The sequence below is a fragment of the Protopterus annectens genome, chromosome 11.part0, assembly GCF_019279795.1.
Source record: "Protopterus annectens isolate FY-2018-M chromosome 11.part0, PAN1.0, whole genome shotgun sequence".
NCBI lineage: Eukaryota > Metazoa > Chordata > Ceratodontiformes > Protopteridae > Protopterus > Protopterus annectens.
Genome location: NC_056745.1, coordinates 1,111,401,798 through 1,111,415,208, shown reverse-complemented (window position 1 = coordinate 1,111,415,208; position 13,411 = coordinate 1,111,401,798). Strand labels below are relative to the sequence as shown.

At 48.4% G+C, this 13,411-nt stretch overlaps 1 protein-coding gene across 1 annotated transcript in view; it reads right to left on the bottom strand.

Moving 5' to 3' along the window:
• Positions 1 to 13,411, bottom strand: part of LOC122815717 (aldo-keto reductase family 1 member B1-like) — a 333,761-nt gene that overhangs the window by 254,322 nt on the left and 66,028 nt on the right. The window lies entirely within an intron of this gene.

The following is a 13,411-nucleotide window of genomic DNA, read 5'->3' as shown; positions in this document are numbered from 1 at the left end:
TGGTGAGTACATAACTTCTTGATGTTATGTAGTCCTATCTCACCCTACATTCTTACCCGTGGGACAGCATCCCTAGCACCTACATCCTGGGTGGCTCATAGGAAAATACTCCTGAGAACTGTGGAGCCAAAGGATGACCTGCCCCTAGAAACCACGTCCAGTTTGTAATGGGGAAACAAATGTGTGAGGAGAAGCCCAAGTAGCTGCAGCACATATATCATCCATTGACAATCTGGCCTGATAGGCTGTAGATGTAGAAACAGCCTGAGTAGAGTGAGCCTTAACCAGAAATGGCAGATCTTGTCCTCCTGCGTGGTAGATGAAAGAGATACAACTAGATATCCATCTGGATAGGGTGACCTTGGAGACCGGGGACCCCATTCTGTTTTCTGAAAAGGAAACAAAAAGTTGATCAGACTTCCGGATATCTTTTGTTCGGTGCAGATAGAAGCATAATTGTCTGTATACATCCAACTGATGAAATCTAAATTCTGCCTTGTTCGAAAAGTGAGGGAAGAACACAGGCAACTCAATGGACTGATTAAGATTAGACACAGAAGCCACTTTAGGAAGGAATGAAGGGTTTGGTCTAAGAGAGACCCTGTCCTTATTGAAGATTACATATGGAGGTTTGATGGAGAGGGCTTGAATTTCTGAAACTCGCCTTGCTGAAGTGATTGCTGTTAAGAAGACTGTTTTCCAGGTCAAGAATTTCAATTCACAGATAGCAGCAGGCTTGAAAGGTGGTAAAGTAAGAGCTTGTAGAACAAAATTGAGATCCCAGGGTATGATTGGTTTGGAAACCAGTGGACGGAGCAACAGAGTACCCTTCAGGAAAGCCTTGCATGTTCTATGAGCCATGAGACTAGGCTCATTAGCGACATGAAAATTAGAGATCGCTGCCAATTGAACTTTGATGGTAGCCGATGCGGAACCCTGATGGAAAAGCATAGACAAATACTCCAAGACTGAAGTGATTGGAGCTGTGTAAGGATCAATGCCTCGGGTATGCGCCCAGATAGAAAACCTCTTCCATTTACTAGAATAAATCTTTCTAGTAGATGGCTTGTGAGAGGATGATAATATACGAATCACTTCTGGTGAGAATTTATGAAGTCTGACTAATGACGGAAGTGGAGTAGCCAGGCTGTCAACTGGAGGAGGGTCATCAGGGAGGGGTGGAACTGTCCCGACATGTTTGTCAGTAAATCCAGTTGAGGATCCAGAATCCAGGGAGTGTCCACAATGAATTGCTGAAGAAAGGGGAACCAGACTTGGTGAGGCCAGTGTGGAGCAATCAGAATCATCCTGCTTCCCAAGGATTGCACTTTCTGAATCACCTTTGACAGCAAAGGAAACGAAGGGAAAGCATAAAGCAGACCGGAGGGCCAATCGTGAACCAGAGCGTCCCTGGGTGACTCCCCCTGTGGGGGGATCAGCATGAAGTAGCTGCTGCATTTTGCATTGAGGGGGCTGGCAAAAAGGTCGCAGCAAGGCTGACCCCATCTGTTGATGATTCATTCTGCAACCAGGCGATTCAGGGACCACTCGTAAGGCATCAGAATAGCTCTGCTTAGCCTGTCTACAATCACGTTGGACTTCCCCGGAATGTGCGTTGCTACCAGAAACCGTTGGGAAGTTATTGCCCACTGCCACACTCGCATGGCCTCTCTGCACAGAGGGTAAGACCTGGTTCCCCCTTGCTTGTTTAGATACCACACTACTGACATGTTGTCCGAGTGTATTGCCATCATCCCTAGAGGAAGAACACTCGGAATTGCCTGCAACGCGAGTAGCACCGCTCTCATCTCTAAGACGTTTATATGCAGATGTATCTCGTGCTCTTACCACATGCCTTGGACTGTCCTGCCAAGATAACCCCCCCCACCCCATCTGGGAGGTGTCCGTGGTCACCATGGCAACTGGGATGGGTGAAACGAAGGGCCTTCCCCCGTCCAAATTGCTGGTGCAAAGCCACCAACCGAGGTCCCGCTTGCATCTGTCCATGAGCGAAATGGGGTGAGAAAGTGGAAATCTTTGGAGAGACCATTGAACAAAGAGGAGCCACTGGAGGATTCTCATGTGCAATCTCGCTAGAGGGACCAACATGATAGTTGCTGCCATGGTCCCTAGGAGTTGGAGAACCCATCTTGCCTTCGCTTTCCTCAGGGGCATCAGCATGTGTATCTGTTGTTGTAAGACTCTGATCCTCTCCTGCGGTAAAAACGCTCACATTCGAATGGTGTCTAATTCTGCTCCTATAAAGGTGACATGCTGCGAGGGCAATAAAGCAGATTTTTCCCAATTTATTGTTATACCCAACTGGTGACATAGAGTGATGGCAGCATCCCAGATTTGAACTAGCTGATGCCTGGTGGGGGCGGTAAGGAGCCAGTCATCCAGATACAGAAACACTTGGAATTCCTGACGTCTCAAGTGAGCCGTCACCACCGCCACACACTTGGTGAACACCCTGGGGGCTGTGGTGAGACCAAAGGGCAGGGCTCAAAACTGGAAATGACTGGCTCCCAGCTGGAAGCATAGGTGACTCCTGGATGCCCTGTCCATTTTCACATGGTAATAAGCATCCTTGAGGTCGATGGAGCACATCCGTACCTCCTCTTCCAACATTGGGAGAATCGACTGTAGCATGACCATACGGAACTTGGACTTCTGTACATAGTTGTTCAGTTGGCTGAGATCTAATATGGGTCTCAGGTCCCCTGTTCTTTTTGGCACCAAAAAGAATTTTGAGTAAGTCCCTAATCCGATTTGGTCTGAGGGACACACTGGATGGCTCCTTTTCCTAGCAGCTTTGAAACCTCTGAGGCTGCTTGATCCCTTTGACTGGGTGGAACGTCTGGGATTTTTCTGAATGAAGGGGGGTCTGATGTAAACGGAATGAGATAACCTCCGGAAATTATCTGTAATACCCATCGGTCCTGTGTGATGCTTACCCAGGCTTCCGGATATAACGAAATTCGACCCCAGACTGGCTCCGGATAAGCACAGCCAGGCACTCCCTCAGGAACGAGAGTAGGGAGAGCCACGAAAGGAACTGAGGTCTCCTGAATTACGGGGGGGGCCCCCTCTGCCTCTAGGGTGGCATCTCCCTGAATAACCTCTCCCTCCTCTGCCTCTGGAGGGGGGGCTCACCTTGTGCGGCAGGAAAAAACCTCTGTGATTCTTTTTAAACCACATCTCCCCCACCCCCACTGGGCCTTGGGATAAGGCCTAGAAGGAAGGGAAAAACGGACCCCTACGGCAGACAGGGTCTTTCCCTCTTGCTCGCATCTGGTGAGGGTGTCTTTCACTTTGGTCCCAAACAAAGAAGAACCATCAAAGGGGGCATCAGTGAAGGAAGACTTGAAGGCCTCCACAAAGTGACACAGGCACAGCCAGACTTGCCTCCTAAGGGCGACCCCTGAGCTTGCTGCCCTACTCCCTCCCTCAGCTGCATACAAAATGAGCCGCATGGATGAGTTGACAATGGAAGTGAGGGTAGAGACCTGGGCGTTAACCGTCTGGGCCACCGCCTCAGGAACGTTACCCACAAGAGTATCTCCTAACTCCTTGAGGAGATCTCTCTGGAGCTGAGTGAAGTGAGACAGGTAATTCAGCGACCATAAGGTAAAGGTTGCTGACTAGAGGGTATGCTTCCCGTACCGGTCCATGGTCCTAGACTCCTTGTTAGGAGGATGGACGGAGGAAGAAGACTCTGCTACTTCCTTCTGAGTGGCTGCCGCCACCACCATGGCATCAACAGGGACTCCTTTAGACAGAAACTCTTTGCCTTGGGAGGGCAGAAAGAAACTTGTTGGGACACCTGGGCATGGGCTCCACAGAATCAGGGGTTTCCCACACTCTTCGACATATCAGATCAAGGAGCTCGTCAAAGGGTGGAGACACCCAGGAGGCAGAGGGCTGAGCACCAAAAGCCTTAAGGAATACTGACTCCTCCTCGGAAGGGGTTTTGGACGGCCAGTCACCTCTTTGTTTCAGTATCTCCAGGATGTCGGAGAAGGAAACATCATCAGAGGATGACTTAGGGGAGCCTTCCGATTCCTCGAGGTCAGTATCAGAGGTGAGGGACTCATCCTGGGAGTCTATGTGCTTCCTCTTGCATGTTTTCTTTCTAGGGGGCTCCTCAGGCCCAAACTCTGAGAGGCCCTCAAGAAACTTGGGAACCACTCGTGGGGGTATCCCTAGGCCCTGGTGCTCAGCTGTCCATGGATAGGTGGTGATCAGAGGCTCTCACCAGAGTGGTGGGTGACAGAGTGACCGACCCACCTGATGAAGCTGATGAGCTGGCCAGCGTGGTCTGCACAGCCTCGAAGGCAGGCCCCCTCAAGTCCAAGGAGCGACCAGCCTTCGAGGCCATGACGGGGGTCAGAGTTCCCCGAGCCGAGGCATCGAGAGGGAGACTCGGAACTGAAATAAGCCCTGAGATGTCCCCCTCGGGCCCGACCGAAGAATCCCGAGTCCCGAGGACGGAGCCAATAGGGTCAGAGCCGATGTCAGTACCGATGGAGCCAAAGGGGCCATCAGAACTGGCATAGGAACATCACACGGCGCGGGGCACTCCGGCTCCGAAGACAGAGATGTGCTCGGAGGAGGAATGATTGAAGACAGTGTCGGGACGGGCTCTGGAGCCGACTGGGCCGGAGTCAAAAGTAATTTTGCCAAAACCGGTGACTGTAGGAGCCTCTGGACCACCCTATCAACATCCACATCCGAAAGGGTCCTGGAGGATTTGGAGGACAGGGTGGGAGATCGAGATTTCCTCTCAGGAAAAACTGGTCTGAGACTGGGCGAATGGCTCCTAATAGGTTCTAATATAATCAGAGCCGATGCCAATTCTGCCAACACCGACACTTCCTGCGGCCCCGAGGACAGTGGAGCCGAGGAGGTCAATGCAATTTTTGAAACTTTCTCCGGAGGCTCCGATGAAACTGACGGAGCCGGAGATCTCTTTTTAGACTTGGCAGATTTTGACTTGCCACTGGGAGATGAATCCATAGCCTCTTCAAAAGAGGGTATCAAGAGTCCCTTTAAAATAAGCTTATTCTTTCTCTCTTGGAGAACTCTAGGACTGAACGCATGACAAAAACTGCAGGACTCCTGCAGATGAATGCCTCCCAGGCAATAGACACAAATGGAATGCCCATCGGTGATGGACATTTTGTACCCACATTTAGAGCACTTTTTAAAACCCGAAGGTTTGTGTTCCTTGGAATCTTTGGACATTTTCACAACTAGCAAACACAAAAGACCAGTCTGACAGATCTCACAGATGCTCACACCACAAAACGCGGGCACCAAAAAAAAAACAGAGACCAAACACACACACACTAGAGAAGCAAGTCAAAAACCTCTAAACAAAATGGTCTATGACCACAAGGAGGGGGAATAGCCCAAACCTCTAACTTAAACGGTTTAGACCGTATGCACACACAAGACAATAGGAGAAGGTCTAGGCCCTCTAACTGAAACGGGCCTAGCCCAAGGGAACAGTAGTGGGATACCACACAAACAAGCACACAAACACAATCCTCAATAACACTAGACAATAGCTATGAAAACAGCTTTTGATTATGAACCAGAAAAACTTTTCTTTAAGACAAGAAAAAAGGTACTTAGCCACAGCCAAGCGAGACCACATCCGAGCTACACAAGCGGCAAACGAGATCTGGGGATATGGAGCATTGCACCATGGGATACCTGCTTAGCCCAGCCAATAAAAGACTTCGAGCTAGAAAATTCGGTATCGGCTCCGAACCCACGGGTAAGAATGTAGGTGAGATAGGACTACATAACATCTGCATATTCTTCTTTAGATGCCTGAAACTCTTCTTTTACAGTTTTCCATCTTCTCCCCAAAACAAAGAACCTTGGTTCTGCTATTTTATGTGTTCTGTATTCTAATTGTCGCTAACATGTAAATATGACAGTACTCTGAAAATTTTATCATAGTAATATTTCTGTCTCTTGCAATGACTTTTTCAGCTTTTACTTAAAACTCAACACAAAGTAAAGTATTGGTACTGTAATCATAGTAACATTTAAGAGGTAACAGAGTTTCTGTAATGGAGCAGTCCAATATTCCAAAAATGTGAGAAGACAATTCTGACAGCTTTTACTAATGACATTTTCCACCATCTCGATAGTTCTCACCACTTGCCATTTATATTAGAACAATGTGGACTAGACACTGCTGGAACTCCAGATTGCCTACAGCACTGAATTCGTACTGGTGTACAGCAGGCCACCATCAGCTAAGAGAACATCAGGTATTTTCTCTCTCAAAAACATGGACTTTAATGTACTAACCACACTTGTAACAAGGTGACAAACATAACAAGCTCACTGGGGACACTGGACTAATAATTCAAACACATGAGATGCATGGCTTTTTTAAGTGGAATAGCTCTGTGCACACTCATCTCTAGGGGTAATTTGATACTAGGTATGCTAGCATGTGTTTCTTTCATCAATACATTATCCACTGCAGACTGCACAGCTCTGTAATTATCAATCTGAAGTAGTTACTTCATTTGCTCTGCAACCTGTGGGTATCAGATCCGACTTCGGATCCGAGCCGGCAACTTTCCAAGCTCCAAGATCCGAGCTCCTAGCTCCTCCCCCTACCCATAATCCCCGCTACCAACCACATTACCTCAGATCGTTTTTTGCCGCGGCTGAAGAAGCTTTCCCTTTGAAGAGCTCCTGGCTGGGTGAGATTGTTTCTATCATAACTTCACCCTAAAGTCTCAAAAATCATGTGTGTGTGGTAGTAAACCTTTTTTCTACCCCTTTTTAGTGCTAGTTTAATTTTTTCTGGTACAGTTAGTTAGTTTTTATTTTGTCACTCCCCCTCCCTCCTTAGCATTTGGGTGTGTGTGTGAGTGTTTAAAATGGTGGAAGGGCCTAAGGCCATTTTTTCTAAATGTACTGAGTGTGGCCACAAGCTTTCCCCAGCTGATGGCCACACTCAGTGCGTTTTGTGCCTGGGGGCAGCCCATCTTTCAGAGGTCTGCCAGATCTGTGCGGCCTTTAACCCCCGGGCACTTTGGGATAGGAAAAACAAGCTGATCCTGGTGGGAAAGCTCCCTCAGGAGTCAGCTTCTTCTTCTTCTCCCATTCGGGCTCCGGCTGCCTCAGCGGTTTTGGCGCCCTCTGTTCCCTCAGCTCAACCCGGGACTCAACCTCCATCTTCGGGTTTGAGCTCTGGGGAAACTAGTGCCTCCTCAACTAAGGAGAAGAGGCACAAGGATAAGGAGGGACGTAGATCCCATAAAAGGCGGGCCGAGTCTCACCCCTCGTCTCCGCCAACAAAGATAGCCAAGTCTCCTTCGGGGGTCTCCAGATCCTTCTCCTTTCGGCTCTGTTCACCTAGCTTCTTGGCAGAGCCAGAGGAGGAAGATCGGTCTACCTCGAGGCCGTCGAGACGGCCCTCTCGGCCCGCCTCGACTACCTCTTCCAGGTCAACCAAAAGCATCTCCGAAGCGGATATGGATCGGATGATGCGTCGGTTCTTGCAGACCCAAATGCAGATGGGGGTGCTCTTGCCCCCCCCTCTGGGGGGGGAGTGCGGCCCCCATGTTTGCCGCGATCACTCCTTCTCCGACTCGTTTTTGGATCTCGGAGTCATTGGATCCGGGCCCATTCGGACCCAGGGATTTGTCGGCGCCGATAGCACTGATCTCTTCGACGCCGACTATGCCCTTGAGCTTGTTGGATCCGAGCTCTCGGGGCCGAGGGCTGAGCGTCGGATCCGAGGGAGTTGTATATTCGGAGCTGTTGGCTTCGGAGTACACCTCTCTCTCGGCGCCGACTGCTTCGGCTCCAACCCCGATCCCTTCCTCGGAGCCGAGGAGATTGCTCTCAGAGGCTGGCGAGGTTGATTCTCCTTCGGCTTTTGAGGTAGTGGAGAGGGTACTGTCGCAATCCTCCAGATCCGGTTCGGGCTTCAGATCCACCCATACCTCCACTGTATGAGGGTCTGTCTTCCATCATCCGACCATCGGGACAGCCTGCCCAAGCCCTCCAGCTAGTTCCTGTGGAGGAACAACAACCCGTGGGCGAGCCCTCTTCGGATAGCCCCATCGAGGAGGTTCCTCGGAAACGTCGGTGTAAAAGGAGGCACCTGGACTCCCTCGAGTCCGTTACCACTGACATGGACTTAGATGATAGGGAGGGTTCCCCAAGGTCACCCCCTGAAGATGTCTCCTTTGGAGACATCATGGAAATGTTGCGTATTAGAGGGGGGTGGTCTGCCCAAAAACCTTCCCTTGATGAATCCGTGTTCCTGGAGGTGTTTGAGGCAGGCCCATCTACTTCCTGGGTGTCCCCTCCAGCCGACCCCCTGGTGGACTTAATTACCACCAGGGCGTGGAAGGAGCCTGACACCGTGGAGCCAATTCCTAGGCGTCCCGATAAAATACTGAGTCCAATGACAAGTAAAAAGGAAGAAAGCCAACCGGATCAGTAGACTACTGTGTACAAATCAGTCCAACAGCTGTGCATATAACCACCAACAATTACTGAGTCCCCCCACAGATAGGCAATCATGGGCCAATGGATCCCCTGTTGATAGCATATTGGTGGCGGTGGCCACCAAGAAAGAACTCGCTCAGGAGAGTTCTCTGGTCCACTCGCCAGATAAAGAATCTCGAGTGTTGGACCGAATTGGGAAGCGGATGTTTGCTTCAGAGACCTTTTCCATAAGGGCGCTGAACTATATGGCACATACCATCAGGCTACAGCGAGACTTGATCAAGGAATACGCTGCAGCCACCCCGGAGTCCAAGTCGGTCGGAGACAGGAATGTGTTTATGACACGAATGGCCACTCTGAAATCCATCTCCAATACGTCTATGCGGCTCCTCTCTCATGCTTCGGAAGGAGCCGCTAGAGCCAGCGGAGCAGGGGTCGTCTTACGACGTCACGCCTGGCTCTGTCTTTGCGACTTCACGGATCCCTTCAAGGTGTCCTTCGCGAATGCCCCCTTTGATGGTTCTGCTCTTTTTGGCAAGACCGTTCGCGACACGCTGGTCCAAAGCGAAAAGGACGGGAAGACGCTGTCTGCCGGAGTCCACTTCTCTAGTCCCCAAAGATCCTTCTCCAGGAATCAGAGGGGACAAAAGAAGCTGTGGTTCCGCAAGTCTCAGAAATCCCATCCAGATGCGGACCACTCGTCCTCTAGAGGCAGAGGAGGACAAGGTGGACGCCGGCCCAGAGGCAGAGGGGGGCCGCGTAATTTCGGGTCTAGAGAACCCTTCTCGGACAGACCCGCGCAACAGCCCTGAGGGTTTGCCCGACTGTCCCTCTCTGGAGGCAGTTGGGGGGCAGTTGACAGAGCACCTGTCAAACTGGGAGTCCCTTACAACGGATCGATGGGTGCTCCGTATCATTTCCAGAGGTTATTTCATTCCTTTCCTAAATCTTCCCCCCAAAACCAGACGCCTCCCTGATGTCCCACCCGATCAGAGGGAGGCAGCGGCATCAGAGATTTTGAAGCTGCTAAGAAAAAGAGCCATCCAGCCCGTCCCCCCAGATCAGTCCGGATTGGGTTATTACTCAAGGTTCTTTTTGGTGCCAAAGAAAACGGGGGACCTCAGACCCATCTTAGACCATTCCGCTCTGAACCTGTTTATACCCAAGGAAAAGTTCCGGATGGTCACTCTTCAATCTATCCACCCCCTTCTGTGGGAGAATGACTGGATGTGCTCCATAGACCTCAAGGATGCGTACTACCACATCTTGATGGACAGACGATCCAGGAGGTTTCTCCGCTTCCGGCTCGGAGCCAGTCATTATCAATTCAGGGTTTTTCCCTTCGGCCTCACCTCAGCCCCCAGAGTGTTCACCAAAGTCATGGCGGTGGTTGCAGCCCACCTGAGACTTCAGGGCATTCAGGTCTTCCCATACCTAGATAACTGGCTCCTTACCGCGACCAACAGGCATCAGCTCTCTGTAGTGAGAGATTACGCACTAACTCTAGCCCACAACCTAGGCATTTCAGTAAACCTGCAGAAGTCCTGCCTGCGCCCCACTCAAGCCCTGGAATTCATAGGGGCCAGTTTGGACACTCGAATCTCTCGAGCTACTCTAACATCAGTCAGACTGAACAGCTTGTCTTATCAGGTGTTAGCCCTTCTCCGGAGTCCTTCTCCTCCAGCGGAGTTAGTCCTGAGGGCACTAGGGTCTATGGCAGCAGCGATCGGTCTTTCCCTCCATGCCCGTCTGCGAATGCGAATATTACAATGGACCCTTCAAGTCCAATGGTCCCTCTTGCTCCACCCATTGAACACGCCGATACCGCTGAGCAGAGTTTGCAGGGACTCCCTTCTTTGGTGGTTGCATGCGCAGAAACTCCGAGAAGGGAGGCCTTTTGTGATCCCCCCGGTCGAAGCCACGTTGACCACGGACGCTTCTCGCCTCAGGTGGGGGGGCATTGTTCAGGCAGATCCATTCAAGGCACGTGGACTCCCCTAGAGACCGCATTGCATATCAATGCTCTAGAGATGAGGGTGGTGCTTTTGGTGTTGCAAGCTCTCCACGACCTTCTTCCTTTGGGGACTATTGCGATCCAGACAGACAGCATGTCTGTAGTCTGGTATATAAACAAACAGGGAGGGACCAGATTCTACCCCCTGTGTCGAGAGGCCATGAGAGTTTGGGAATGGGCGATCTCCACCAACTGTTTTCTGGTAGTAACACAACTAACTAGAGGAGGGAAGATGATGTAATGGGAAGATGCAAAAATTTTACTTGGACTGCAGGTTAGAGATTGATATTAATCTTTGATAGGGAAGGCAGAGGGGTGTATATCACTTCACAATAGTGCATGATAACTATAAGAAATCAGAGGAGGTTAGAAAAGATTGGAAAGAGACACTGGATATGCAATTCACACAGAAATAATGGGAGGATAAATGTTATGTCTCCCAAACATGCAAAAAAATCTAGAAAATTAAGGATTTTTACAAGGAAATGTCTACACAGATATTTTTATACCCCAAGTAGACTCCAGAGAATTTTTCCTCAGGTAGACTGCAAATGCTGGAGGTGTGACAGGGAAGAAAGATGTAACTGGGAACATATTTCCCGGAAGTGCAGTGAGTTGGCTGACTTTAAGGATTCCCTGTAGGATGCACTGTCAGAGATGCTAGGTGGGCAGATTGGTGTGACGAGGGAGATGATTTTTCTGAGCTATGATACAGAATTGGAATTGCCTAGACATAAGGCCCTGCTGGTCTAATTATGGTAGCTGACAAAAAAGCAATTACTAGAAAATGGAAATCAGACTCTAAACCAACTATACTAGAAGTAGTGAATATAGTAACAGAGATAAAAAACTGGAATTGGGATCTTTAGAAAAGGGTAGGAGCAAACTGCATAGAAAAAATGGGAATTGTGGGAACAGTACATACAGGGGAGGAATGAGGATTAAAAGAAGGCAGGACTTAAATAAGCAATGTTTGACTGAAAATGCTTGGGTAGATAAGTAATGTATAATGTTTGCAACTGGGAGTGTGTCAGTATGGTTTATGATGTAAAATGCTTGCAACTAGTATTGTGTCAGTGTGGTTTGTTTTCATTTATATAAATGTATGATTGCCTATGTCATAGGTGATAGTTTAATAAAGATGTCTGTTAAAAAGAAAAGGCAGGAATTGAATAATTTATATAATGTTGCTTAGGTTATATGATATATAGCAATATACGTGAATTTGATAATACAGTTTGATTGCTTTTACATAAATGTAAATTTACCTATGTCACAAGTGATAATTCAATACAGGTCTTTAAAAAACAAAAGGAGGAGTGCCATCAAATCCATCTGGAATTGCACTACTTATAGGGGACATATGCAAAAATGAGGTATGTGGAATTATTATTTTTCAGAGGAACACATTGAAAGGTGTACAAAGCTTGAACTGGTTGTTTCTAATGAAACATGCAAAATGTGAAGTGTGCAAAGCTATGTTAGAATCATACTTTTTATCTTTCAAGAACTGATCCCCAAAACAGATACATACACTCTCTGCACCAAAGATATTCCAATACCAAAACACATTTTTTGCAGCAATTTGCCTCAACTGTCAACCGTCAGCTCCCTCCTGGCCAACTGACCCATTTGTTTCCAATCACAGAGGACACAGTCTTCCTGGAGGATCTATCAATTTTCTTACTTCTCCCTGGGCCTAACAGGCACACTCCTGGCTAGACACCAAGGTCAGGCATGCAACAGGTCATCTGCAAGCCCCTCACTTCTGCAGGAGGCATTCTGTCAAAACAGAAATGCCTCTCTCCTTTTGAAGCATGACCAATGGTGTAAATAGCACTGCTTAGTGCATCTACAGTGCAGACAAACCCTTTGTATCCCCCCCAACCGGGGGAGGCAAGCGGCCACACCCCTTTATTCTTCCCCATTCCTGCCTGGCTCCTCTGGTGCTGGGGTCACTAGTCAAACCAGAGATATCTAGGATACAGTCAGGACTCCATCCTTCAGCACCACCAAACAGCCAAGCACCGAATCAGACTGTGCCTCACTTCTGAAGTGTAGGATAGGACTTTTGGACTGACTGCTCATGTTTGGAATTTACTGCTCAGGAGTATTTTACAATAGCAAAACGTTCTTAAAAGTCAGAGGTAAAAACAGATTACAATAAATCTTAACTGAATGGCAGGGAGTGGGTTCAGACAGACATTAGATGCACTCGTCTGTATAGTTGTGTATCAGCATGCATAATATAAAATGCACTGTCCTATTTTATTTCCATTAAAGAATTCCACCATTCAGTTTTAAAACTGTTGTTGGTTGTAAAAAACACACACATCACTGACCATAACTGGTGAAATACCAAATGTTACCATCCACCTTTCAAAATGTGACTGCTATGCTGCAGCTACCTTTAAACGTTCTGCAGCTGGTTCATTTTGATTATGTTTAGCAACTGAATCCTTTGGTGTATCAGATGGGTTTGTCTGCTGACAGTACATTACCATAAAACTATGTGCATGTATGAATACAAAATAGTCTTAGCAAGTTACAGTTATAGTTAGTACGGCTAAACAAAGGCACTGAGCTGACTGTGAGGTACATAAAGAACTAGGAAGGCACTTGTTACAGCTCTGTACTACAGCATTCTAGGAGAAGCATTTTACAGGTGTGAGGAGTGATATTCCCAAAGGCTGCAGTGTAAGCTCACTGCATATTAAAATCAGCAACAGTGGCATGTGCGATCATATCCATGACCGCTACACACTAACAAGCCAGTGCTAGATACTTACACAGTGCTAAATACAGAAACTCTTAGAAGCACAACTTCTCTGTTTTGATGCAGATTTCTTTACTTCTGACACCACATACTTCTTGGATAATCAATAAATAAACAAAGAGATG